General features: G+C 37.8%; 1 long non-coding RNA gene across 1 annotated transcript in view; it reads right to left on the bottom strand.

Annotated features, from left to right (window-relative positions):
* Positions 1–26158, bottom strand: part of LOC140512931 (uncharacterized) — a 330770-nt gene that overhangs the window by 51200 nt on the left and 253412 nt on the right. Inside the window, exon 3 of the long non-coding RNA XR_011969989.1 lies at positions 7559–7724. This is a non-coding gene — a long non-coding RNA (uncharacterized lncRNA). The remainder of the gene's footprint in view (positions 1–7558; positions 7725–26158) is intronic.

The following is a 26158-nucleotide window of genomic DNA, read 5'->3' as shown; positions in this document are numbered from 1 at the left end:
AACTCAACTTGAAGATCTGTACCTTCTGACTGAAAGAACCAAAAGCTACAACACTCAGCCAACATCATGAATCGGAAAAAGCAGACGAAAAGTGAAAAAACCATAGAATCTTTCTATGGGGATAAGGACCAAAACACAAACACCAAAGAGGTCAGAGCTGAGACTGTACTTCCATCTGAAACCTCAGATGGGACTATGAATTTCTCGCAAGCACAACTAGATTACCTGGAACGTCTGAAGAAGGATATAAAAGAAAAACTGGCCAATGATTTTAAAACCATAAAAAAAGAATTCACTGATGAGAACATCAATCTGAAAAAGAAAATTGAAGAAATGGAAAAGGAAGTTCAAAAATTAACTGGAGAGAATAATTCCCTAAAAGGAAGAGTTAATCAAACGGAAAAGGAAACTCAAAACCTAATAGGGAAAATTGATCAGATGGAAAAGGAAACCCAAAACCTAACTGGGAAAATTGGTCGAATGGAAAAAGAAGTACAAAAATTAAATGGAGAAAATAGCTCCTTAAAGGGAAAAATTGGCCAGATGGAAAAGGAGATGCGAAAGCTAACTGAAGAAAACAATACGATCAAGATTAGAATTGGGCAAGTAGAAACTAATGACTCAATGAGGCAACAAGAATCAGTCAAACAAAATCTAAAGAATGAAAAGATAGAAGAAAATCTAAAATATTTAATTGGAAAAACAACTGACCTGGAAAATAGATCCAGGAGAGAAAATCTAAGAATTATTGGCCTGCCAGAAACCCATGATGAAGAAAAGAGTCTGGACAATATCTTCCAGGAAATCATCAAGGAAAACTGCCCAGAAGTACTAGACTCAGAGGGCAAAATAGTCATCGAAAGAATCCACCGTTCCCCACCGGAAAGGGATCCCAAACTCAAAACCCCAAGAAATATAGTTGCCAAATTCCAGAGCTATCAAGTGAAGGAGAAAATACTACAAGCAGCCAGAAAGAAACAATTTAAATATCAAGGTCACACAGTTAGGATCACACAGGACCTTGCAGCTTCTACATTAAAAGATCGAAAGAATTGGAACCCAATATTCCGTAAGGCAAAGGAGTTGGGACTCCAACCGAGGATCAACTACCCAGCAAAGTTCAGCATAACATTTCAGGCAAGGAGAAAGTCATTCAACGAAATAAGGGATTTCCAGAGCTTCCTGACCAAAACACCAGAACTCAATAGACAATTTGATCTTCAAATGCAGGTCTCCAGAGAATCATAAAAAGGTAAACAGAGGGGAAAAAACAAAAACTTGCAACTCAATTAGGGCAATCTGTTTACCTCCCTTTAAGGGAAGATGATACCTGTTAATCTTGAGAACTGTGCAGCTATTATGATAAAAGGGATATATGTAGAGGGAACGGGCATAAAGTAAATGATGTCATGGCAAAAATATGATTTAAGTATGAGAAGGGAATGTAATAGGAGGTGTGGAAAGGGGGAAGCAGAAAATGGCAAATTATATCACAGGAAGAAGTACAAAACCATAGTAGAGGGAAGGAGGGGAGGGAGATGAGCATTGTTTGAGAGGTACTCTCATCTGATTTGTTCAAAGGAGGGAACAATAACCTTAAGCAGATAATCCTAACTAGCTCTATAGGTAGTAGGAGGGGAAGGGGGAAGAAAGGGGAGGGTGGCTAAAAGGGAGGAAAGAAGCAATAAGAGTAAAGGGGACTAAAAGGGAGGGGGGCTAAAAGAAGGAGGGGAAGGCTGCAGGAGGAGGGGGAGAAAAGTGAATACTATTGAGGAGGGGAAGGGAGACGGGAGAGTTAAAAGCACAAATGGTGGGAAAGAGGGTGGAGGGAAATACACAGATTGTAATCATAACTGTGAATGTGAATGGGATGAACTCTCCCATAAAACGGAGACGGATAGCAGAATGGATTAAAAGCCATAATCCAACAATATGCTGCTTACAAGAAACACATTTGAAACGGGGGGATACACATAGGATAAAGGTCAAAGGATGGAGCAGAATATATTGTGCTTCAGCTCATGTAAGAAAGGCAGGAGTAGCAATCCTAATCTCAGACAAAGCAAAAGCAGAAATAGATCTAATCAAAAGGGATAAGGATGGAAACTATATCCTACTAAAAGGCACCATAGACAATGAAGCAATATCATTACTAAACATGTATGCTCCAAGTGGTATAGCATCCAGATTCTTAGAGGAGAGGTTGGGGGAGTTGAAGGAAGAAATTGATAGCAAAACTATACTAGTGGGGGACCTCAACCTCCCCCTCTCTGAACTAGATAAATCCAACCTTAAAATAAACAAGAAAGAGGTTAAGGAGGTAAATAAAACTCTGGATAAGGTAGATATGATAGATCTTTGGAGAAAATTAAATGGGAATAGAAAGGAATATACCTTTTTCTCAGCGGTACATGGAACATTTACAAAAATTGACCATGTACTAGGACATAAAAATCTCACAATCCAGTGCAGAAAGGTAGAGATAATCAATGCATCCTTTTCAGATCATAATGCATTAAAAATTACATGTAATAAAAGGCCATGGAAAGAGAAACCAAAAATCAATTGGAAACTAAATAATCTAATTCTAAAGAAGGATTGGGTTAAAGAAGAAATCATAGAAACAATCAACAACTTCATTCAAGAGAATGACAATAGTGAGACAACGTACCAAAACTTATGGGACACTGCAAAAGCGGTTATTAGGGGAAGTTTTATATCTCTGAATGCTTACATAAATAAAATAGAGAAAGAGGAGATCAATGACTTAGGCTTGCAGTTGAAAAAGCTAGAAAAAGAACAAATTGAAAATCCCCAAGTAAATACCAAATTAGAAATACTGAAAACCAAAGGAGAGATTAATAAAATTGAAATAAAGAAAACTATTGAATTAATAAATAAAACCAATAGTTGGTTTTATGAAAAAACTAATAAAATTGATAAACCTTTGGTTAATCTGATCAAAAAAAAGAAAGAAGAAAACCAAATTACTAACATTAAAAATGAAAGGGGTGAACTCACCTCCAATGAGGAGGAAATTAAAACAATAATTAGAAACTACTTTGCCCAACTTTATGCCCACAAATTCGATAATCTAAACGAGATGGATGAATATTTTAAAAAATACAAATTGCCCAGATTAACAGAAGAGGAAGCTGAATACTTAAACAACCCCATCTCAGAAAAAGAAATTGAGCAAGCCATCAATGAACTCCCTAGGAAAAAATCTCCAGGGCCAGATGGATTCACAAGTGAATTCTATCAAACATTTAAAGAACAGTTAATTCCAATACTACATACACTATTCTTGAAAATTGGGGAAGAAGGAGTCCTCCCAAATTCTTTCTATGATACAAATATGGTTTTGATACCCAAACCAGGAAGAGACAAAACAGAGAAAGAAAATTATAGACCAATTTCCCTAATGAATATAGATGCAAAAATTTTAAATAAGATTTTAGCAAAACGAATACAGCATCTTATCACGAGATTAATACATTATGATCAGGTAGGATTCATACCAGGACTACAGGGCTGGTTCAATATTAGGAAAACTATTAGCATTATCGACCACATCAACAACAAAGCTAACAAAAACCACATGATTATCTCAATAGATGCAGAAAAAGCTTTTGACAAAATACAACATCCATTCCTACTAAAAACATTGGAGAACGTAGGAATAAAGGGAACTTTCCATAAAATAATAAGCAGTATCTATCTAAAACCTTCAGCAAGCATTATATGCAATGGGGATAAGCTAGATGCATTCCCAATAAGATCAGGGGTGAAACAAGGTTGTCCATTATCACCACTATTATTCAATATGGTACTAGAAATGTTAGCTGTAGCAATTAGACAAGATAAAGATATTCAAGGAATTAGAATAGCCAAAGAAGAAACTAAGTTATCACTCTTTGCAGATGATATGATGATTTACCTAGAGAATCCCAGAGATTCAAGTAAAAAATTACTTGAATTAATAAACAAGTTTGGCAAAGTTGCAGGGTACAAAATAAACCCACACAAATCCTCTGCATTCCTATATATTAGCAACAAAGTTCAACAGCAAGAGATAGAAAGAGAAATCCCATTTAAAGTTAGGGTAGACAGTATAAAATACTTAGGAGTCTACCTGCCAAAACAAACCCAGGGACTATATGAACACAATTACAAGACACTTTTTGCACAAATAAACTCAGATTTAAGTAAGTGGAAAAACATTAGTTGCTCATGGGTAGGCCGTGCTAATATAATAAAAATGACAATTCTACCCAAATTAATATACTTATTTAGTGCCATACCAATTAAACTATCAGACAATTACTTTCTAGAGCTGGATAAAATAATATCAAAATTCATTTGGAAAAACAAAAGGTCCAGAATATCAAAGGGACTAATGAAAAGAAATGCTTGGGAAGGTGGCCTAGCGCTACCAGACCTTAAACTGTACTATAAAGCAGCAATTATCAAAACCACTTGGTATTGGCTAAGAAACAGAGAGGTAGACAAGTGGAATAGACTTGGCACTCAAGATGCAGTAGGCAAGGAATATAGCAACCTTCTGTTTGATAAACCCAAGGACCCCAGCTTCTGGGATAAGAACTCATTGTTTGACAAAAATTGCTGGGAAAACTGGATAACAGTGTGGCGGAAATTAGGCATAGACCCATACCTGACACCGTACACAAGAATAAAGTCCAAATGGGTACATGATTTAGGTATAAAGATTGATACCATGAATAAACTGGAGAAGCAAGGAATAGTGTATTTATCAGATCTATGGAGAAGGGAAGAATTCTTTACTAAAGGAGAGATAGAATGCATTATGAAATGCAAAATGGATAACTTTGAGTACATTAAACTGAGAAGTTTTTGCACAACCAAACCCAATGCAACCAAAATCCGGAGGGATGTAGTAAATTGGGAAAAAATTTTTACAGCTAAGCTCGGGGATAAAGGCCTCATTTCTAGAATATATAGAGAACTGACCCAAATGTATAATCATACAAGTCATTCCCCAATTGATAAATGGTCAAAGGATATGAACAGGCAATTTTCAGAGGAAGAAATTAAAGCTATCTATAATCATATGAAAAAATGCTCTAAATCACTATTGGTTAGAGAGATGCAAATCAAAACAACTCTGAGGTACCACATCACACCTATAAGATTGGCAAACATGACAGAACAAGAAAATGATAAATGCTGGAGAGGATGTGGGAGAGTTGGAACACTAATTCATTGTTGGTGGAGCTGTGAGCGCATCCAACCATTCTGGAGAGCAATTTGGAACTATGCCCAAAGGGCTACAAAAATGTGCATACCCTTTGACCCAGCAATATCGCTACTAGGACTATATCCCCAAGAGATCATAAAAATGGGAAAGGGTCCCACATGTACAAAAATATTTATAGCAGCACTCTATGTAGTTGCCAAAAACTGGAAGTCAAGGGGATGTCCATCAATTGGGGAATGGCTGAATAAATTATGGTATATGAATGTAATGGAGTACTATTGTGCCATAAGAAATGATGAACAAGAAGACTTCAGAGAGGCCTGGAAGGACTTATATGACCTGATGCTGAGTGAAAGGAGCAGAACCAGGAGAACTTTATGCACAGCAACAACCACAGTGTGTGAGAGTTTTTTCTGGTAGACTTAGATTTTTGTAATAACACAAGAACTTCTGAAAAAAAAAAAAATCCCAATGGTGGACCTCAAGGCAAAATGCCTTCCACACTCAGAGAGAGAAATATGGAAGTCACTCACATAATGTAGCAGATCATGTTTGTGTATATGTATCTGTTTGTGTATCATGTTCTGATTTGTTATACGGATTCTTTCATTTATCTTAGTCTGACTACATAGCATGACTATAGTGAAAATATACTCAATAGGAAAGTATATGTAGAATCTATACAGAATTGTATGCAGTCGTGGGGAGGGAGGGAGGTAGTGGGGGGTGGGTGGGGAGGGATAAAATCGCAATTGTATGGCAATGATTGTTAAACATTTAAAAAATAAAAAAATTAATAAAAAAAAAAAAAAAAAAAAAAGAAAACATTACCTAATCTTCCAAATTCCATCCAGGCTGTTCTGTTTAATTCTGTGCGTAACTCACCATTCATCTTCAGTGCCTTCTGAGAGGCTAATGACATTGTGCAATAATTTTTCTCATTGAACAATATATTGAAGTCTCCACAGTTTTCACCTTTCTTTAGTGTATCTTGCTACACTCGTTTTTGAATGACTACAGATATTGACAGAGATTCTGTGGCTTTCTAGGGACTAAACCAATCAGCAAATTATTATCCACAAACAGGAACATTGTGGGAATCTCACCATAATAAAAAATCCCTCTCCTATTTGGATTGGACTCAGTACATTCCCTTTAGCAATGGCTAAGCTCTTTGGAGAGTACCTGTCTCACAGTCTTAGGTATTTATTGATGATAATATTCAGAGCATTATTGAATTAAATTATCTTTACTTGTATCTGTTAAGGTATCTTGCACAACATGTTAAAAGAGGCACAGTAAGTACCTTAGTTTGGGAAAATCCATAAGGTAATACTTTGCTCTAGTCTATGGAATCAATTTTGTGCATGCTTACAAAAGATAAATGGTAGAATCTTGTGTTCTATATACATATTGGTAAAGAGTTGAGCACTTGAGCTACAAAGATGTGGTTTGCCATAGAAAACTCTCAATGAAAATCTGTGTGCTCTCTTCTCATTTTTAAAAATCAGATAAAACCATTCTTACAATGATTTTATGTAGAATAGGTGGTTGCTGATGTCTTCACATTTGTCTTTTATTTTCCACCATCTTGAAATTGTGCCCAATTTGTGAATGTCCCATCCCTTAAATGGAGAGACAAAATCTCTTATCAAACTGTTGACCTAAAACAGGCATTTCAACAAGTTGTTTCTAAGAAAGCTTTCCACCTTGGATAAATTCAGGACTGCAGGAACCTGGAAGGGGCTAATTTAGCTAGGTGAGTTAGGAGAATTTGAAATTAGACTGAAAGATCCCTCTCTGGGCCAGTACCCACTTCCCTTCTGATCTGAACTCAGGAAAGCTGTCCACAGCATGCCTGTCTATTTCCCACTAAATATACTTCTCCTAATTACCTGGTAGAATGAAAGAGAAGCAGGAGTATGATTTTTATTCTGTTAGCATTGCTGTTTCTGTCTGAAAACTCATAAAAGACAACAAATGTCTTAAGTAACAGAATAATGAGATTCACAAAATAGGGATATGTGGTGCATGTTAGGCAAAGAGTACAGATTCAGTAAATGCTGGTTGATTGCTTGGTTGACAGAAGATGGAAAAGACACCCCATGGACTGAATTAAAAAAGTTGTCCAAAGGATGATAGATCTAAGATAGAGGAGAAATCCAAAGGCAATCCCATCAAACTCCCTCATTTTATAGATGAGGGAATTAAGGGACAAGTCCAAAGTCACACAAGCAATAAAATCAGAGGTAAGATTTGAACTCAGGTTCTCAGATTCCAGACCACTGGGTCTATTCATTATGCCACATTGCCTCTTACCTTAGGACCTTCATCCAAATTCCCTTGCTTTGTTATCCATGACCTCCAGGAGGTCACCAGCTTCAATGGGTAGATTGTCTTGCGGAAACTCAATACTTCTGGTTTCCTTCCTGGAAGACTGAGTTTATCATCTGGTCCTACTTTGCCAGTGTGTTATAATAAGGATCTAGTTCAAAAACAAAAAATAAATATTTGTTGCCATTTAAATGTTTGCTATATCAAAATAATCATCCCCTTTGACCCATTAATTCCATTGTTGGGAATGTACTCTGAATGTGTTACCAAAAACAAACCCAAAGAAAATCTAGCTATTCAAATATTTTCATAGCAGAATTATTTATTACAAATGCAAAGAGAAGGAACATGATGTAGTAAGTGGATCCTTGGACATGGGATCAGGAAGACATGAGTTCAGATCTTTCCTCAGATTCCTATTGGGAGCAGACATATACCATGAGTTAGTTCTTATAAGGCACATCATTTAAACTCTTTGGGCCTCAGTTTCCTCATTTGAAATATGAGGACATTGAGGCCAATGCCCTCTAAGCTCCCTTCCATTTCTAAATCTATGATTTCTAGGAAATAAATTGAACCAAACTAAATGTTCATCAGCAGAGAAGTAGTTAAGTAAATTATAGAACATTAATGTAATGAAATATTATAATGGAATTTGGATTGGTAAGCATGATGAATATAAATATGGAAAGACCTTTCTGAAATAATTTAAAACAAATTTTAAAAAGCAATCTAGAAGAATTAAGTAAACACTGATGATGATATAAGCAATGTGAATAGAAATAATAAATGGACAAGAAATTCAGAATGATACTTAGAGGAAATGGATAGAAAGCTTCAGCATTTATGAAATAAATTCCACTTATTTAAATTTAATTAGTTGTAAATCAAGTTTAATTAATTGTATTTGCTTAATATTATTTGATAAATCATGTTTAAAGGATTTGTGTTATCATTGTGATAGGTGTTATCACATGCACAAAGAGAGAGGCGGAGGTATTAGGAGGAATAAGAAAAACATTATAAACCCTTTGAAAACAGAGCAGATTGGAAATATTTTCATCATTATAATCACCTAAAACTAATGGTATGGAAGCATGGAAAGATGAAAGGCTGTTTAAATGTTTTTGATCATTAATACACAGTAGAAATTCACTTATTGCTTCAAACTGAAATTCATGTTTATGCCTTGCCTTCTAGGCAAGGGTGAGTGGGAGGACTATTTGCATGGTGGAACCAACAGCTATTTTGCTTTATTGCAGTGTTATCATGGTACACACACACACACACACACACACACACACACACACACACCCCACATGTTTTATTTTTTTCATTGGGCACAGTGAAATAAATGTTCTCAAAGAAATGCACTGATATTTAAGCCTAAGGAATTTAGCTGCCGATCCTCTTTGGAAGGAAGTCCACTTTTGCCATGGGAATCTAACATCGTGATAAAGGATTGTAAAAAGTAATGAGAAAAAAATGCGCTATTATCCTTACAAGCTTTGAAGAGATGACCAGAATGCGAAGAGATGGAGGAAAAACAATTATCAAAGATCCTCAGAGTATCCACTTCAAGTCCTTACTAATTTGGAACCAAAATTCCATGACACCACTAATGACTTGAATCCTCATAGTGTCTCAGTTGAAATGTCCAAGGTTGTATATCTCAAATCAAAGCCAGTTGAAACCAATCTGTGAGAGATGATTGCTAAATTTTTAGTGTGAGCATTTACATCTCAGAAATAGCAAATGTCATAAATCAGATCTTGATTTATTGTTCTCTTTATTATCTAGATTTAAAGTGATAAAGTTAACAATACAGATGAAGCTTAAAAGCTTACCATGTGTATATATTTTTTCAGAAACCAATTGTTAAACACCAGTATACCACTTCTCAGAACCAGCTATTTCTTTCAATTCCTGCTGCTACTGTCCTAGACCAGCCCTCTTGATACCAGTCTTAGACTTGAGCAGTAATATCTTAACAGACCTCTCTTCCTAAAGTCATTCTACCTCCAGGTCATTTGGCACATTGCAACCAGGTTTATCTTTATAAAGAATACTCTTACTCAATGACCTAAAATGGATTCCCATTACAACATTCCAAATCCTAAGGTCCTCTTTAGCCTAACCCTAATCTATCTCCCCAGGCTTTTTTCTACTATCCACTGGGAGTCTTTTGTTCCAGCTTGGTTGGCCACCTAACTGTACCCTAAAGACATAGAACCTCATAATTTTAGGCATGTGAAGAATTTACCCTTAATGAGAAGGGATAGAGAAAGCTGTAGTTAAGAGAGAGTCTCAAAACTTTCATCAAGTTCAACCTGTTCATATAAGGAATTAGCCATAACTAATTAGTTAGCATAGTCCAAACTCATGCCCAAGGCTTCTTGTCTTCAAATGTATCACTCTTCATAATTCCCTTTCTGCTTCACTCTAATGTTCATTCCTAACTCCAAGCTTTTTGCAAATGCTGTTTTCTCCACCAAAATGTACTTCCCTTTCTTCTTCTTCCAAATCTGCCCATCCTTCAAGGTCCCCCTCAAGTCTTATCTCCTCCATGAAGCCTTCCCTAAATTCTCTAGTCCATTTGGAGTCAGAAATTCTTAGAACCTAAAGGGAACTTGAGGATCATCTAGTCCAGTCCCATAATTCTGTAAGGGAAACTAAAGTCAGTTGGATGACTAGACCAAGCTAGTATTTATATAGCATTTTGAGGTATGTGTGTAAAGTACCTCACAACAACCCTCAGAGAGAGGTAATATTATTACCCCTGTTTAACAAATGAGGAAAATGCTGCTGAGTGAGGCTACATGACTTTCCCAGGGTCACACAGCTAGTAACTAAGGCTGCTTTTGAATTCAGGTCTTCCTAACTCCAAATCTGGTACTCCATCCAATGCATCTTTCAGCTGCTTCTTAACAATATTATATAGGGTTTATTTACAAGGTAGTGTGTTGAGTAATGAGGATCTATGAGGTACAGAACCTCCTTATACCAAGCCTTTTTATGGTGGATATACAAAACAACAATAGGCATGATTAGTTTGAAGGAGAAGATTGAGAAACAAACATGTGAGAAAGAGCATGCAACAGAAAGAATAGGTTTAGCCTTTCAAAGATACAGAACTGAGCCAGGTATCAAAGAATATTTTGGGAGGAAGAAAAAATATCTCATAAGAGAAAGAGGAAGAAATAGGAGACAAGCAACAAAGAATCAAGACTGCCCATGTGCCTATATTAGCAATGAGCTAAGGGGAGCTCCCTTTGGAGTTATTTTTGAACCTGTTAGAAAAAGCTCAGGCATTTAGTTTTCCCCAACAGAAATTCTCTAATTCTATTTCCACAGCATTATTCTTTGGGAATAGATGTTTCATGTCAGTGGAAGCCTAAACATCACCTTCTTCCTGCCTGTCCAACTGCCTGTTATGCAACGTCAGTGGTAATTATCTGTGTTGAAATTAGCACCCCCTCCCCACCATCTCCTGCATCATAGTGTCCTCCAACCTGAAAATCAGCACCATTTCCCTACAGCCAGACAATGAAGGCTGATATGGTAAGATCTAGCATTACAGTAACTAGATAGATCTATTTTCTGGGACTTCCGTGCATCTACAGGATCACAATAATTAACATGTATCATGATTTCTCTAGTTCATTGTAAAATACACAAATGCCTCTATTCAGTTGTTTTCTTGTCTTTTTTCAGTGTTGAGTATAATTTATTGTCTTCTAATTCCTTAAAAATTAATGGTTTCAGTGTAATATATATGATAATTTTTATTAACCATGCTAAGTATATATTTATTCAACTGATACAAAGATAAATGAGACATGAGTCCTCCCTTCAAAGAACATATAATCTAAAGAGATTAGAAAGGTATACAAATAACTAATATGCAAAATATAGAAAGTATATAAAGAAGGTACAAAGAAAGTTCTGTGTAGAGGTTACTGAAGGACAGAGGATAATTCCTGAGAAGGGAAATCAGGGAAGACTTTGTTGAGGAAATAGTATTTGAGCTGAGTCTTAAAATATATAAGTAGGATTTTAACAGGCAGAGTTAAAAATCAAAAATGTAGAGGCAGGAAATCACAACATGTGGGTAGTGGATGGCAGGTAGTCTACTGACTAAAGCATAGAGTACTTGGGACAGGACCCCTCTTCTCTGCTGCATAAAAGAACTGGATTTAGAAACAAAAGACTCAGGTTTGCAAGTTCATCTCTGTCACTCACTAGTTGCGTGTCCTTAGGCAAATTATTTTATATATTGCTCAATTTCCTTCTTGATTAAATGGTGATAATAATAACCACCATTCTACTTACCTCACAGGGCTGTCATTAGGTTCAAATGAAGTCATGTATATACAGCACCTTACAAACCCCAAAATGCTATATGTCGACTACTGTTACTCTATGCTAGCTATTGTTACAATCCTCTACTGCAGAAAGTTCTATAGGCAGAAAAGTAGATTCAATAAATGTTTACCAGTTGAGGGTGTTACCAGTTTGGCTATTAACTAGTTATGTGTCCTTGGGCAAGTTAACTTCTTGGGTCACAGTATCTCCATTTTTTAAATGGGGGGATGGAAGTGAGAAGAAGGGAAGAGAACTGGATTCAATAATCTGTTACCTTTCAGCTCTGAAATTCTATGATTTTATCTGTTCATTCTGATCCAACATCTCCTTTATCCAGAGGGTTCAGAAAAAAGCACAATTAATAGAATATGTAGGGAAAAGGACTTCTGTAGAAAGATAGGTTTTGTTTTGTGTTTCTTCCTGATGTCAAATTGACCGCTGAGGAATTCAATACCAGTCTTCAGGCTTATTAAGATAGCCTAAATAAGCAGAACTAACAAAATGCAGTTTTCTTCTCTGTAAAATGAGAGGGCAGGATTAGATGATTTTGAATATCTTTTCCAGTTACACTATCTCACAACCCTATTAATATGTTCAGGTTTTCCCCATTGCAACTAAGAACAAATTATGACAGGAGTTCAGATTACAGCAGGAAGACTTTAAGCTAGATCTCTAGAAGGTCTTCTTAGAGAAAACAAATGTGGAATCTTCCCATGTGAATATGAAGAGAAGAAGAGAGAATTCTGGAACCTTTTCAGTCTGCAACATCCCTCCATCATGCCACACCCTCTGGAATCTCCAGTTTGAGGAAAAAGTCCAAACCAGTCATGCTTCAGTTCCCCTCTGGGCTAGACTTGTGACTATCCAAACTTAACCACTGTGACTCAGTTGCCTTCTCACTCTGAAACGTGCCTCACCTCTTGAGACTGTCTCACCTTGCATCATTTCTTCATCATGCTGGCCCCTTTCTCCCATTGATGAGTTCCTTCTGGGATCTCCATTTTGAGGATGGGACCAAGCTAGCCATGATCCATTCCTTTTTCATCTGTGAGTCTGATTTTATGGACTTTAACCCCAATCCCCCTAAAAGGAATCTCCTTAACCCCCACTAGCTTTTCAACTCCTTCTATCATTAGGAAGTAAAGGATTGTCTTTCTTTTTGCTTGTAGTTATGCATAGTCAGGCTTAGCTTAGTAAATGTTGCCTTGGTTTGGTGTGGTCAAAAAGGAGCTAGGAAGAGGACTTCTCTAAGACTTCTTTTTTTTTTGTTTGTAATTCTTTAAAAACAGGATCTAATTTAAATGAAAAAGCTTCAAAGCAACTTTTAGTTGAGATAAAAAGTCAGATTGACTCTTCTCCAATGCCTTTTTCTGTCCACTCACTACAGGGTTCATTGGTAAGTGTGACCCAGAGACTGGTAGCACCAAGTATTCAAACAGTGCTGCCATCTTGGAACTTTGGTCATATAAATCAACACCTCTTTGCCTCAGTGTTTTTAATCAATCAAATGGGCATAATAACAACCATAAAGCTAGGCTAAGCCACTAGTTTAAAATGTGCGCAAACCCATTTCCAAAAGCAAAGTGTACTACATAGAACAAAAAATGTTCCTGGTAATGAGAGGTCATCAGAGTGACTTTCACAAAAAAACACACAGTACAGGGAATGAGGATGATAGCAAAAGAGACAAAGTACAGGAAATATTCCTGGCCTCCATTTATACACCCTTCAGCAAATATAGAACAATGATTCAGATTCTGCTAACAGCTATGCACAGGCTAAAAGCAACTGAATTTTAATTTCTGTTCCTCTAGGCTTCCTTGTGGATCAAACCATGACAATAGACAATAGAGTAGGAAGGAACCTCAGAGGCTGTCTAGTCCTTCCTATACATGAACAAAACTCTCCTCTTCAATTTATCTAGAGTTATCAAAAAGACTCTCTTGGAAGATCTTCAGTGAGGGGAAGAGGGAATGCATCCTGTAGTGTAGTAAAGTGATCCAAGATCCAATTCTGTCTCAGGCACTTCTTACCTGTGTCATCTCAAGCAAGTCACTTGACCCTGCTAGATTTCCTCATCTGCAAAATTAAAGGGATGACCTTTGAATTATTGTTCACTATAAATCTATGGTCTTCTAGTCCTGCAGTTCTAGGCAAACCCACACCTCTTGGGGAATCCTATTCCACTTTTGCACAACTCTTAATTATAAAGAAAGCTCTTCTCTCCATCAAGCCCAAACCTACCTCATTGAAATTTCCAACCACTGCTCTTAGTTCTAGCCTCTGGCACCAAACAGAATATGTGGAAATTCTTTTCCACATAACAGTCTTTGAAGTCCCCTCTACCTTATCAAAGCCTATTTTCTAACATGTGGTACCAAGATCTGAACATGATGTTTCCGATATACCCTGACAAAAGAAAATTACAAAAGGCTTATCACCATAGTCTGGGACACTATGTTTCTCAACGAAGCATTAACTATCCTGACTACCATGTCATGATGTTCATTCATGTTGAGCTGTCATTCCACTAAAAGTCCCATGAATTTTTTTGTGAATAGCTTTTGTGAGCTACACACCTTATCTACCTTGTATTTTTGAAGCTATATTTTGAAACTCAAATAAAAATCTTTATATGTATCCCTATAAACTCTTATCTATTTAATCTGGCTCCAGTATGTTTTTTGGAGCCTCTCTCTGCCACCCAGTCAGTTAGCTAGCCCACTCAACCATCTCTGCTTTTATCTGAGTCATTGACAGATGTTAAACAACACAGGATCAAGTCCTATCCCAGGGAAACCACACCAGAGGTTGTGGTTTTTAAGTTGGAAAAAAAAAATCCATTAATCATTTCTTTTGGAATCTGTCCCATTAACCAGTAACAAACCCACCAAATTGTACTGTATTTTAGTGCACATCTCTTCTACAATAGTAAGAATGTAGTTTTCAATCTATCTTACACTACAGGAAAGTGGAAGGGAAGGGGATAAGTAGGATGGGGGGGATGATAGAAGGAGGGCAAATGGGAGGAGAGGGTAATTAGAAGTAAACACTTTTGAGGAAGGACAAGGTCAAAAGACAGAATAGTAAATGGGGGGCAGGACAGGATGGAGGGAAATATAGTTAGTCTTTCACAACTTGACTGTTTTGGAAGCATTTTGAATGACTATACATGTATAACCTATATCAAATAGCTTGCCTTCTCAATGGGGATAGGTGGGGAGGGAGGAAGTGAGAAAAGTTGGAACTCAAAGTTTTAAAAATGAATGTTAAAATTTGTTTTCACATGTAACTGGGAAATAAGGCATACAGGCAATGGGGTATAGAAATCTATCTTGCCCTACAAGAAATTGGAGGAGAAGAGGATAAGAGAAGGGAGGGCAGATTGGGAAAGGGATAATCAGAATGCACATAATATTTGAGTGGGCAGAGGGGAGAGATGGGGAGCAAATTTGGAACTCAAAATCTTGTGAAAGTGAATGCTGAAAACTAAAAATTAATTAATAAAAAGAAAAGAAAAGAATAAATATAAAAAGGCAACTTCAAAAAAATGTAGTTTTGAAATGTTTTTTTTCTAAGTTTAAGTGAATTCTATCTACACCATGACCCTAATCTATTAGTTCATCAATACCATCAAAAATAAAATGAGGTTCATCTAATACTGAAGGAATCCTAATAAATCTGCCCTATCCCCAATATTCTAACTTCCTTATCAGCCCCAGTAAACAGCAGGCCCACTGCTCCTACTAGCCACTCAACCCCCCACATACACACATATTCAATATCCTAACTTCTTTTTATGTGCCTCACTGCTCACTTAAAAAACAAGTGTGTCCATGAACTCATATTTCTCACAGAAACAAGAGGCATATACATGTGATCAGATCCTAGTGCCTCTAGCTAACCACTGCCCCCCAAACCCATTCCTCATATTTCCCACAGAAGCAGCAGGCGTGTCCACGCACTCAACCACAAACATATCCATCTAGTCTCAGACAGGACCACAATACTCAGTCAATCAGAAAGCAGCACCATCAGGATGCCCAAGCAGGATGTGGACCCCAAAACAATAGAAGGGACTTTCCCTAAGTAGGCACCTGCACAGCAATAGTACAGAACTGATCTAGAGTGAACTTATGATATAGAGAGGCTTATTATAATGTCATTACCATACATACATACCTCCCCACAAAGGTTTTCTTATATGCATTGTGGGTAATCATATGTGCAGTTTCACTGAGACTAGGATCCCTCCCCTATTACCTAATCTTCCTTAACAAACTCCTCCTGCCTTTTTAATATGCATAATTTCTGCTGTGTAATTGCATCATTACCCTATAAAAATCTATCTCCTTTCTCTGAAGTTGCTGGTCCATCTTGGAACTGACCCTGATTCATGAAAAATGTCAATTTCAATAAATGACTATCCTTGGATTAGAGGTGATCTGACTCTGAATTCTTTGAGACAGTTCCACCACAACACATCACACCACAACAGTTTTTGGCATTCCTGGGTGGGCAGAGTCTAAACCACAACAATATGACTGTAGCAGTTCCTTCTTCTTTCTCATCATCTTCCTCTTCCTCATTGTGGTTTTCATTATCTTCCACCTCCTCTCATTTTTTTTTTCCTTTCCCATATTCACTAGCCATCCCTTTAATAATGTGTTGTAGAATTTTTTGCCAGGAATCAAGGATTTCTGGACTACAGTCTGCAGGTGACATTATGTGCTTATTCGTGAAAATTAGAACATTTGTTTACCTCTAATCTAACAACTCTATAGTCCTTCAAAGCTCACTTACAGTGGCTCAATAATCACAATGGCCCATTTTAAGAACTCTGGTATGTCATTTTTCTGGTCCTGACAATCTTAACTCATTAAAAGTAACCAGGCTTTCTCCTTCTATCTTCTTCCTCATCCCAAGAACTAGATCTGAGGTCAAAAATTGCATTCAATTTCTTGATCTGTCTCTTACTGCCTGTGTGACCTTGGACAAGACAAGTAACCTCTCAGACCCTGTTTCTTCATCTATAAAATGAAAGTATTAAAATCAGTGCCCTCCAAAGTCCTTTCCAGTTCTATGGTCCTAATTTCTATGAACTCTTAGCAGTCACATTTGTTATTTCCTTACAATTCTTCAGCTTACTCTTGTGAGAAAAAGCAAATCCTAAAATTAGCGGAACGTTTTCTCTGTCTTCTTTCATCATTGTCCGATTCATGCTTTGAAACAGTTCTGTTTTTGCTCTGAACTTTCTCTTTCCTCCAAAACAATTGTATAACATACCCTTTTTGTTGCCATTATCAATCAACTGACAAGCATTTATTAGATTCCCATCATATGCCAAGAATTGTTTTTGGCAGTAGGGATACAAACACAAACAATTAAACAGTCCCTGTCCTCAAGAAGCTTATATTTTATCATGAGAAATATCATGAGAAATAGCAAATTTCCCCAAAGATATATGCAGAATGTATACAAAATTATCACAAGGCAGATTCAGGGGCAGCACTAGCAGCTGAGGATGGAAAGTGAGGCTGGGAAAGACTTCATGCAGAAGGTGGTGCTTTTTGCTGCTTTGAAGTAATTAATGAATTCTAAGAAGGAGATGCCAGCATGGAGTGAATTCCAGGCAAAAGTATGGATATGAGAAATGCTGTGTCACATGTAAGGAAATAAGAAGAAAGTCTGTCTGACTAGACTAGTGATATGTACAGTAAGTCTGGAAGAAGAAGTTAAAATTAGATTATAGAAGACTTCATAAAACAAAGGAAGGAATAGATGGAAAGATAGATAGATAGATCAATAGATTTGATCCTAGAGGTAATAGAGAAGCATTAGATATTAATGAGTGACAATATCAGACCTACAGATAAAGAAAATTATTCTGGCAGGTGCATAGAAGAATCATGAAAAAAGAGCACTAATTCTAGGTTCTGAGGATTTAGGTTCAAATCCTATCTCTGGGACATTATTTGAATGACTTTGGAAATGTCATGACCTCCTTAAACCTTAAATTCTACATCTATAAAATGAAAGCATTGGACCTCATTGTCTCGGAGGTACCTACTATCACTATATTCAGGATACTATGAATTGGGATGGGGAAAACCTTGGGGCAGGGAAACCAATTATGAGATTATTGAAATAAGTCAGGTGAGAGATTATGAGACATCTGAACTATGTGTTGACTATGTCAGTAGTGAGAAAGGGTTGAAGACAGAGATGCAGTAAAATAGAAATGACATGATTTGACAGCTGATTGAATTCATGAGGTGAAGAAGAATGAGAATTCGTGTATGCTGCTGAGATTGCTAACATGGAAGGGTGGGGATACTCTCAAAGGAAATAGGGAAGTTAGGAAGAGGAGTAGGTTGGGAAGATTGGGAAAATTGACTTATGCTTTGTAAATGTTGAGTTTGAGAAGTCTATAGGAGATCCAGTTTGAAATGTCCAATAGGCAATTGGTGATGTGGTGGCAATGTGGTGATGTGGATAGATATATAGATCTAGTTAAGTAGATCTGGGATTCATCTGCAAAGAGATGACCATTGAAACTATGAGAACTGGTGAGAGCACCAAAAGAAAGAATGCAGAGAGAAGAAAATCAGGGTTAAGTAAGAACCTACAGTTAGAAAGCTTCACATCTATTATTTGCAACAAAAGAGACTGAAAAGGTTCAATCAGGTTGGGAGAATGACCAGCAAAGAGCAATGTTACTGAAACCCAGAGATGTTAGAATAGCTAAGAGGAGAGAGTAGTAGACAGTGTTCAATGCTGCAGAGAAATAAAGGATAAGTGTTGAGGGGAAAAAAAACCAATATCAAACTTGTCAGTTAAGAGATCACTGAGAGAACGCTTCAGCTGAGTGATGAGGTCAGAAACCAGATAGCAAAGGTTGAAGAATGAGTGAGAGGAAATGAATTGGAAATCATTAATATGGACAGCTTTCTCTAGGAGTCAGACTGTGAAAAAAGAGAAAACAGAGTGGTAGCTAGAGACAATAATGCGGTCTAGGGAAGGATAAGAAAGTTTGTCTGTTTGGGGGATAAGGAAGTTTGTAGCCAGTGTGGAATTAACTAATAGACACCTTCAAATAATTCTAAACATTAGTAATCCAGAAGTTTTTCTTCTAGGAACATGATTTGTCTTCATCTTCTATTACCTTCTCTTGTACTTGTCTTCTGTACATGTCATTTTAAAAATGTATTTTAATCTACATGTATCCACTTTGATCTCTTTAGATAACTTTCCCTTTTCTTCTCATAGAAATGCCCCTTTTTGTCTTCAGAATCTCATTCTTGAAAGCCTCCCATCTTTCCTGCTCCTATTTCCTATGGTGAATTTTTAGTATACAGGATCTAGTATAGCTTTTCTCTGAACTCTTTGAAATCTGCTCCCTCAAAATCTAGATTACCTATTTGACTATTTTTTTATTTCTTCTCCTGTATCACATAAACTCTAAGTTCATGGGAGGAGAGGTCACTCCACTTCCTTCCACCCACCCCATAGTTCTCAACTTTTCAGTATTAACAGCTAATTCCTCCTTTTGGTCAAAATCAGGTCCCATGTAGCAATCTCCCCCATTTTTTATTTAAGTTTTAAAGGATGGAATTATGATGAAGACAGGCCAAGAAAGGATCATGGGCTCTGTTTTTGGCAGATGGAATGCTACAGCAGATGTCCAGATAATAAAAGTTCCCCATCAATACTATCTCCTGCCTGAATGCCAGATGCAATATTTTCAAACCTTTTTCTCTATTGTATCATTCTACCACAGTAGTCTTCATCTTTGCTATATAGTAATGACAATATTGTCTGTGTTATTCCTTCTGTGGGTCTTCACACTAAAAAGCTCTCTTCATATTTCCACTCTTTGGTTCCTGCATTTCCTCACCAAAGTAAATTGTTTAAATTTGGAATACTAGCACACTGCCACAATATCCTTTCAACCTCCTATTACTTTTGAATAAAGTATATCTCTACAGAGCCATGTTCTAGACTTATGGTCCCATCCTACCAAATCTTAGTGATATGTATGAAGTTAAGTATACATTCTAAAATGTATATCTCTAATTGATCTTACCTGTTAACTCTACTTTTGTGCATTGATATACTGTTGTCTGAGGCCATGAATTTTGATGTTAGGTCTTGTTTTGTCTCCTATAAATCTTTGTTATTCTTCCCACAAGGTAGTTACTCTCCATGGTATCTATGGGGATGTACACATTGACAATGAGGTTGACACATGCATTGCCAGAGCTAGTTCAGTGTTTGGAAGGCTCTGAAGAAAAGTTTAGGAGATCAGATGTATTAGACTGACTACCAAACTGAAGGTCTACAGAGCCGTTGTGCTAACCTCATTGCTGTATGCCTGTGAAACATGGACAATCTACCAGCACCATGCCAGGAAACTGAATCACTTCCATTGGAACTGTCTTAGGAAGATTCTGAAGATCACCTGGCAGGATAAGGTACCAGTCACTGGGGTCCTTGCTCGAACTAAACTGCCAAGCATTCAAATTATGCTTCAGAGAGTGCAACTCTAATGGGCTGGCCACGTTGTTCGAATGCAAAATGTACACTTGCCAAAAAGACTATTTTATGGAAAACTCTCATGGGGCAGATGATTGCATCATAGCTAGAAAAAGTGATACAAGGACACTCTCAAGGCCTGTCTCAAAAACTTTGGATTTGATTGTGAGCCATGGGAGACACTGGCACAGGACCGCTCAGCATGGTGTGCTGAAAAGGTGCTGTGCTCTATGAGCAAAGCAGAATATATACAGCATGAAGGAAATGTAGGATGCACAGATTTGGAGTAACTATCCTAAATGTTCACACGGACTATCCGTGCCCCATCTGTGGTAGAGTGTTCTGAGTTCATATTGGTTTGCTCAGTCACAGTCATACATATCAAAACTTCACTTTATCATAGTGATGTCATTTTGGTCCTCTTCAAAAATGAATGACAATTACCACCTGACCATGCATGTAGGCTGCCCCCTTCTTTGCTTTCCAGACTAGTCTTTTAATTAGCTTTGTCGGACTTTAGGCAAGGACATTTTTACCAGCTCTGATTAAGTGTGCCCCATCCCTTGCACAGAGCTTATCATTACAGTACTTTAAGCTGGGCTCCAAAATTCCAAATTCCATTCTCAGACACCATCTTAAACAGTCATTGATTTCCCAGATATGCCTAAGTTCATCTGAAATCTTAACTTTCAAGAAGTGGCAGTGATGAAAATGCTTCCTGCTAACTTTTTCAGTTTCTCTTTCATAGATAAATGATATTTTGCTTCCCAGATCTGAGACTGTTATGATGAGTATCAAGGAAATCTTGATTCCTAATTATTCCTAATCCAGAGGTTCTCTAACCACAAAGAATTAGGGCTGCAAAAACCAACATATATTCACCAAAACCCCAGACTTACTAAATAGTAGCCCAACTCAGAGATAACATAGAAAATGGGATTTCTGTCTTTGAAGATGACAGCAACTCTAATTTCTATAGTACTTCAAGGTTTAGAGAAATATTTTGCTCTGGCCTTACTCCCTGAAGGCCATGTGTATTACATTTCCCCCCTCCTCCTGGGTTCTCTAGTGGAGGGAGGAGGAGGAAGGAGAGGCGGTCTCTGTTTTCTGCCAATGACTAGAGCCCCACCAATTGTGTTCCCTCAGTTTTATGGATCTAAGAACCATAGTTCTATTAATCCCTTGTATCAAATTAGCTCTAACAAAGAAATATTTACTTCAAAGATATAAGAGCAAATATACAATATTTTCCGTGCAAGTGTGTGTGGGAACAGTAGAAGGAAGATCCTCTTCTATACCACCTACATCTTTGGGGAAGAGAGAGGAATTAGACTCATATTTTAACTCATTTCCTACTTGGCATTAGTTCCACCAAGTTCAAGTCCCAAACTTCATCTTCTTCCCCTTTACTCATACTTTCACTCCCAGCATCCTAACTTCTCAGGGTCAGGAATAGCTGTAATCTCCAGCCTGGACTCCGGGACTCAAAGATTCACAATGCTTGGCTTCCCAGGTCAGGAGCTCCATTCCCTGGACCTGGAATTGAATGAGAAAAATAAAATGGACCAAAATTCCAAGCCAGTTTTATAGGACCACATTGTCTAAGAAAAGGGGAGGGTCCTTCCCCCCTCCCCTTATTGTTTTGTGTCATCTGCTGTAAGAGAATGAATAGTTTTAAAGATTCTGATGGTTCTAGCTAAGCAGTCAATAGAAAGAGAGTGTTCTCAACCCCATGGTAGACCAATGAAAATTATTTACACCTATGCTAGTACTCTTCTCTTCCAGAAGCAAATGTGTGACACTTCTGATATAGAAATTACCATGATATCAACATATTAGGTGATTTGGTCATGTACCAAACCCTGTTAGAAACAGGGAGATGGCAGAGACAGAGATTTGGCAGGAAGGAAAGCAATCTTGATTCCTAATTTTTCCTAAGTCAGGATTAAAAATATGACTTGGACTCCAAATTCATTATTTCCACTCAACCAAATAGCTCTCTTAGGAAATCTTTGGGAAAATAATAGATCCTCACTCCCCTCTTTCCAACCACTCTTTAGCCTCCTCCATCTCCACACCAAATTCTTGCCCTCCCTGAATCTCACCCCACCCCTGCCACCCCGCCCCACCCCCCCCCCCCCCCCCAGGAGAAGACAACTCTCAGGTCTAAAGAATGATTGGTTAAGTTCCTGGAATCATCATTTCATGAGAAAGCCCAAACAAACTGCTTGCTCTCCACTTCTCCCTTCCTTACCAATCTACTGCCACACTAGGCTTCCTCTCACTCCTTACAACCTTTTACAACTCCATTTTATGTTTTCCCTTCTCTTATCATGAGGAAGTTCCTTGAGAGTAGGAATTATCTTGTTTCCTTGTTTTTGTATCTCCAGCAAAAGTTTGTGCCTGACAATTAATAACTGCTTTTCCTTCCCTCCTCCCTTCCTTCCTTCCTTCCTTCATCCCTTCCTTCCTTCCTTCCTCCCTTCCTTCCTTCCTTCCTTCTCTCCCTCCTTCCTTCCTCCCTTCCTTCCTCCCTTCCTTCCTTCCTTCCTTCCTTCCCTCCTTCCTATCTGCAAACATCTGTCCTGTACTTTTCAGCCACTTGCCTGTCAAAGGGCAGGGTTCAGAGAGGATGTTATATCCTACAGATGCATTCTGCTGGAGAACTCTAAGATCTTTTCACCAGAAATATGGTTTGACTTTAGTGGAGAGAGAAAACCCCAAGCAGTGTTGGCACATTTGAAATCATCACCAAGTTTTGAACTCCAAGGCCCAGACTCTCACATGATCTTATGAACAGACAGTAAATGAGCAACAACTCTATGCTTTTGAGACTCTGAAATCAGTTCTTGGGCAAGTCCTGTGATTTGTATCCACTAGACATGCATCCATCTTCCCAGAGAAGCCTCTTGGTGGTGAATGATAAGATGAACAAATTCTGCTTTCAGCAGAATATTCTCCTGGGCCACGTAGCTTACTGTCCATTCAAGTGTCAATTATTTTGATTTGTATGTTTCCAATGGCAGGGTTACTGTCTAGCCCCATTGTCCTAAAATGGAACCTGATACATCATTGACACTTTGTGGGGAATGAAGGAATTTAGTTAGTGCCTGAGGCCTCCCTGCCAGACTCTGCCTCTGAACTTCCTTAATTACAAGATCTTCAGAAAGTACCTGATTTTTTTTTTTCTTTGCCCAACATGCTCATTGGAAGAGCTGGAAAAATTGCCTGTTTCTCAGTTATTCTACTTCTTTTCTCCATGCCCAGTTGGATATAAACTGTCCTCAATTTTCCTGTCAGTACGGGCACCTACTGTTGGGATGGGAAGGTGCCATCTTTCTATGAGTTTTCCCTGTCAGTTATACTATGTCCTTCCTGCATCTCTTGTCCAGACAAAAGCACATAACAGACAGCTCAAGCAAACTTGAACAAGTCAGAGGTTTCTGGGAAGGAAATGATGCTGGATCCCCTATTTTCATGATCTTGTTAAGATAGCAAGTTGTCACAATCACTTTCTGCTTTGGTTGTATGGAATGGGCAACCTGGCTCAGCCTGTCAGAGTCAGCGCGTATCACAGGAGATCTCCTGCCTGAGTGAGACAATTAACATGAAATACCAGGATTACTGTCTGTCACATTTACAAAGCTTTTCAGTTAAAGACAAGGCATTGCTCACATTTGTCTTTCCTAACAATTTATGCTTTCATGGTGTCAAGCTGTTCAAACACCCCTTCTTTTCCCTAAACGGACTGACTCACAATTCTTGGCACTGTTCATAGCACTTACATAAGCAAAAACCATCAGCACCGATTTCCCTGTCAAACAAATACAGGCCATGGGAGAATACAGATATGTTTACATTTTCTCCCTGGCATGAGATGTGTCCTATTTTCAGTTAAAAAAAAAGGCAAGGAAAATTATCATACCTTTTTTTCTTCACTGTCCACACACAACCATTACCTTGATTTTTAGGTGCTGGATGGTCACATGCAGGCATACCTCACATAACATCATCCTGACAAATGTTGTTTCACAATGGTCTTAATATAATATTCCCAAAGTCCCTTTTAACATCATGAAACTTTAGTATATCGTCATTCAGCCAATTGTCCAGGATTCAAATGGAATGATTTGTGATCATAGAATCATGTATCTAGAACCAGAAAGGACCCTGGTATCCTTCTGGTTTGATGCCCTCATTTTATAGATGAGGAAACTTAGACCCAGGAGAATAAGTAACTTGACCAATGTCACAGAGCAAGCAATTACCAAAAGTGGAATTTGAACCAAAGTCTGTTGATTTCATAGCTAATGCTCTTTTCACTGTGACACAATACTTTCAGAGTTCTACCACTGTTAATTATTTTAAGTCAGTCTATTTATTGTGATAATATGGTTTTCTTTTAGTTTTGTGTTGTTCAGTCATATTCAACTCTCTTCATGAACCCATTTGGAAGTTTCTTGGCAAAGATGCTGGAATGGTCTGCCATTTCCTTCTCTAGCCATTTTACAGATGAGGAACTGAGGGAAACAGGGTTAAGTGACAAACCCAAGGTTACATAGCTAGGAAGTGTCTGAAGCCAGATTTGAACTCAGAAAGATGAGTCTTCCTGATTCTGTGGTCCAGCACTCTGTCCACTGGGTCATCAAGCTGTGACCAATATGGTCTTCTATATGTGTATTAATATTGTTGCTACGCAATTCACTAATCTTTTTTTTAATGAATGACACAGTGAAAGGGTTGGACGTGGAGATGGAAAGAACAGAGTTCAAATCCAGACTGAGATGCTTACTATGCTATGTCAGCAAATCACTTAACCTCTCTATTTGCCTCAGTTTCCTCATCAGTTAAAACTTGGGATAATAATAGCATCTACTTCCCAAGACTATTTGAGGAAAAACAAGACAATATTTGTAAAGTTCTTTACAAACCTTAAAATGCATTCTAAATACTAGCTTTTGTTACCATCATTAAAGTACAAACACTAAGAATAGCACTTTGCCACAAATAAGAAGTAAGGCAAAAAGAAAGGACACAAGCATTTATTAAGCTCTTACTGTATGCCAGGCACTGTGCTAAGTGCAGGAAATACAAATATAATAATTATATAATATAAATATAAAGACAGCCCCTGACCTCAAAGAGTTTGCATTCTAATGGGGGAAGACAATACACAAAAGATAGCAGAAAAGAGAAGGAGGGAGGGAGACGTTCTAGGTTGAGAAGCCTACAGGGGTGGTTGGATATTCCAGAGTGAAAAGACCCAGGTACCAAGAAAAATTCCAGATTGAGATGACACGGTTTGGAAGGCTGAGAACCAGGAATAGGCTGGGAGGAAGGAAGGCTGGCTTGGGCCGTTCCACAAAAAGAAGGCTCCCAAGGAAGAAGGGGGCAGCTATCTTTGATCAAACATATGCTAATGCTTCCTATGAATAAAAAGCTCCAAGATGAATTGAGACTTCCCAGAGCTTGAGGCAGAGAGAATAAAAACCAAATGGAACTTGACTAGATAAACTCACTACTAGTGATTTCTCCAACTTCTCCACTACTTTTAGAACCAGCCTCTCTGGTGCTTCCAGGTTGGCTGACACCTAAATTTGGCATCTACCCATACTCCTGAAAGATAGGGGTATGTACCATTAAGTGAACATGAAGCCAGAGACCATCATACACAGAGGAGAGGCT

This window comes from Notamacropus eugenii, chromosome 1 (genome assembly GCF_028372415.1).
Source record: "Notamacropus eugenii isolate mMacEug1 chromosome 1, mMacEug1.pri_v2, whole genome shotgun sequence".
Classification (NCBI taxonomy): domain Eukaryota; kingdom Metazoa; phylum Chordata; class Mammalia; order Diprotodontia; family Macropodidae; genus Notamacropus; species Notamacropus eugenii.
Note: the sequence above shows the minus strand (reverse complement) of the source record. Positions and strands in the feature narration are given on the sequence as shown.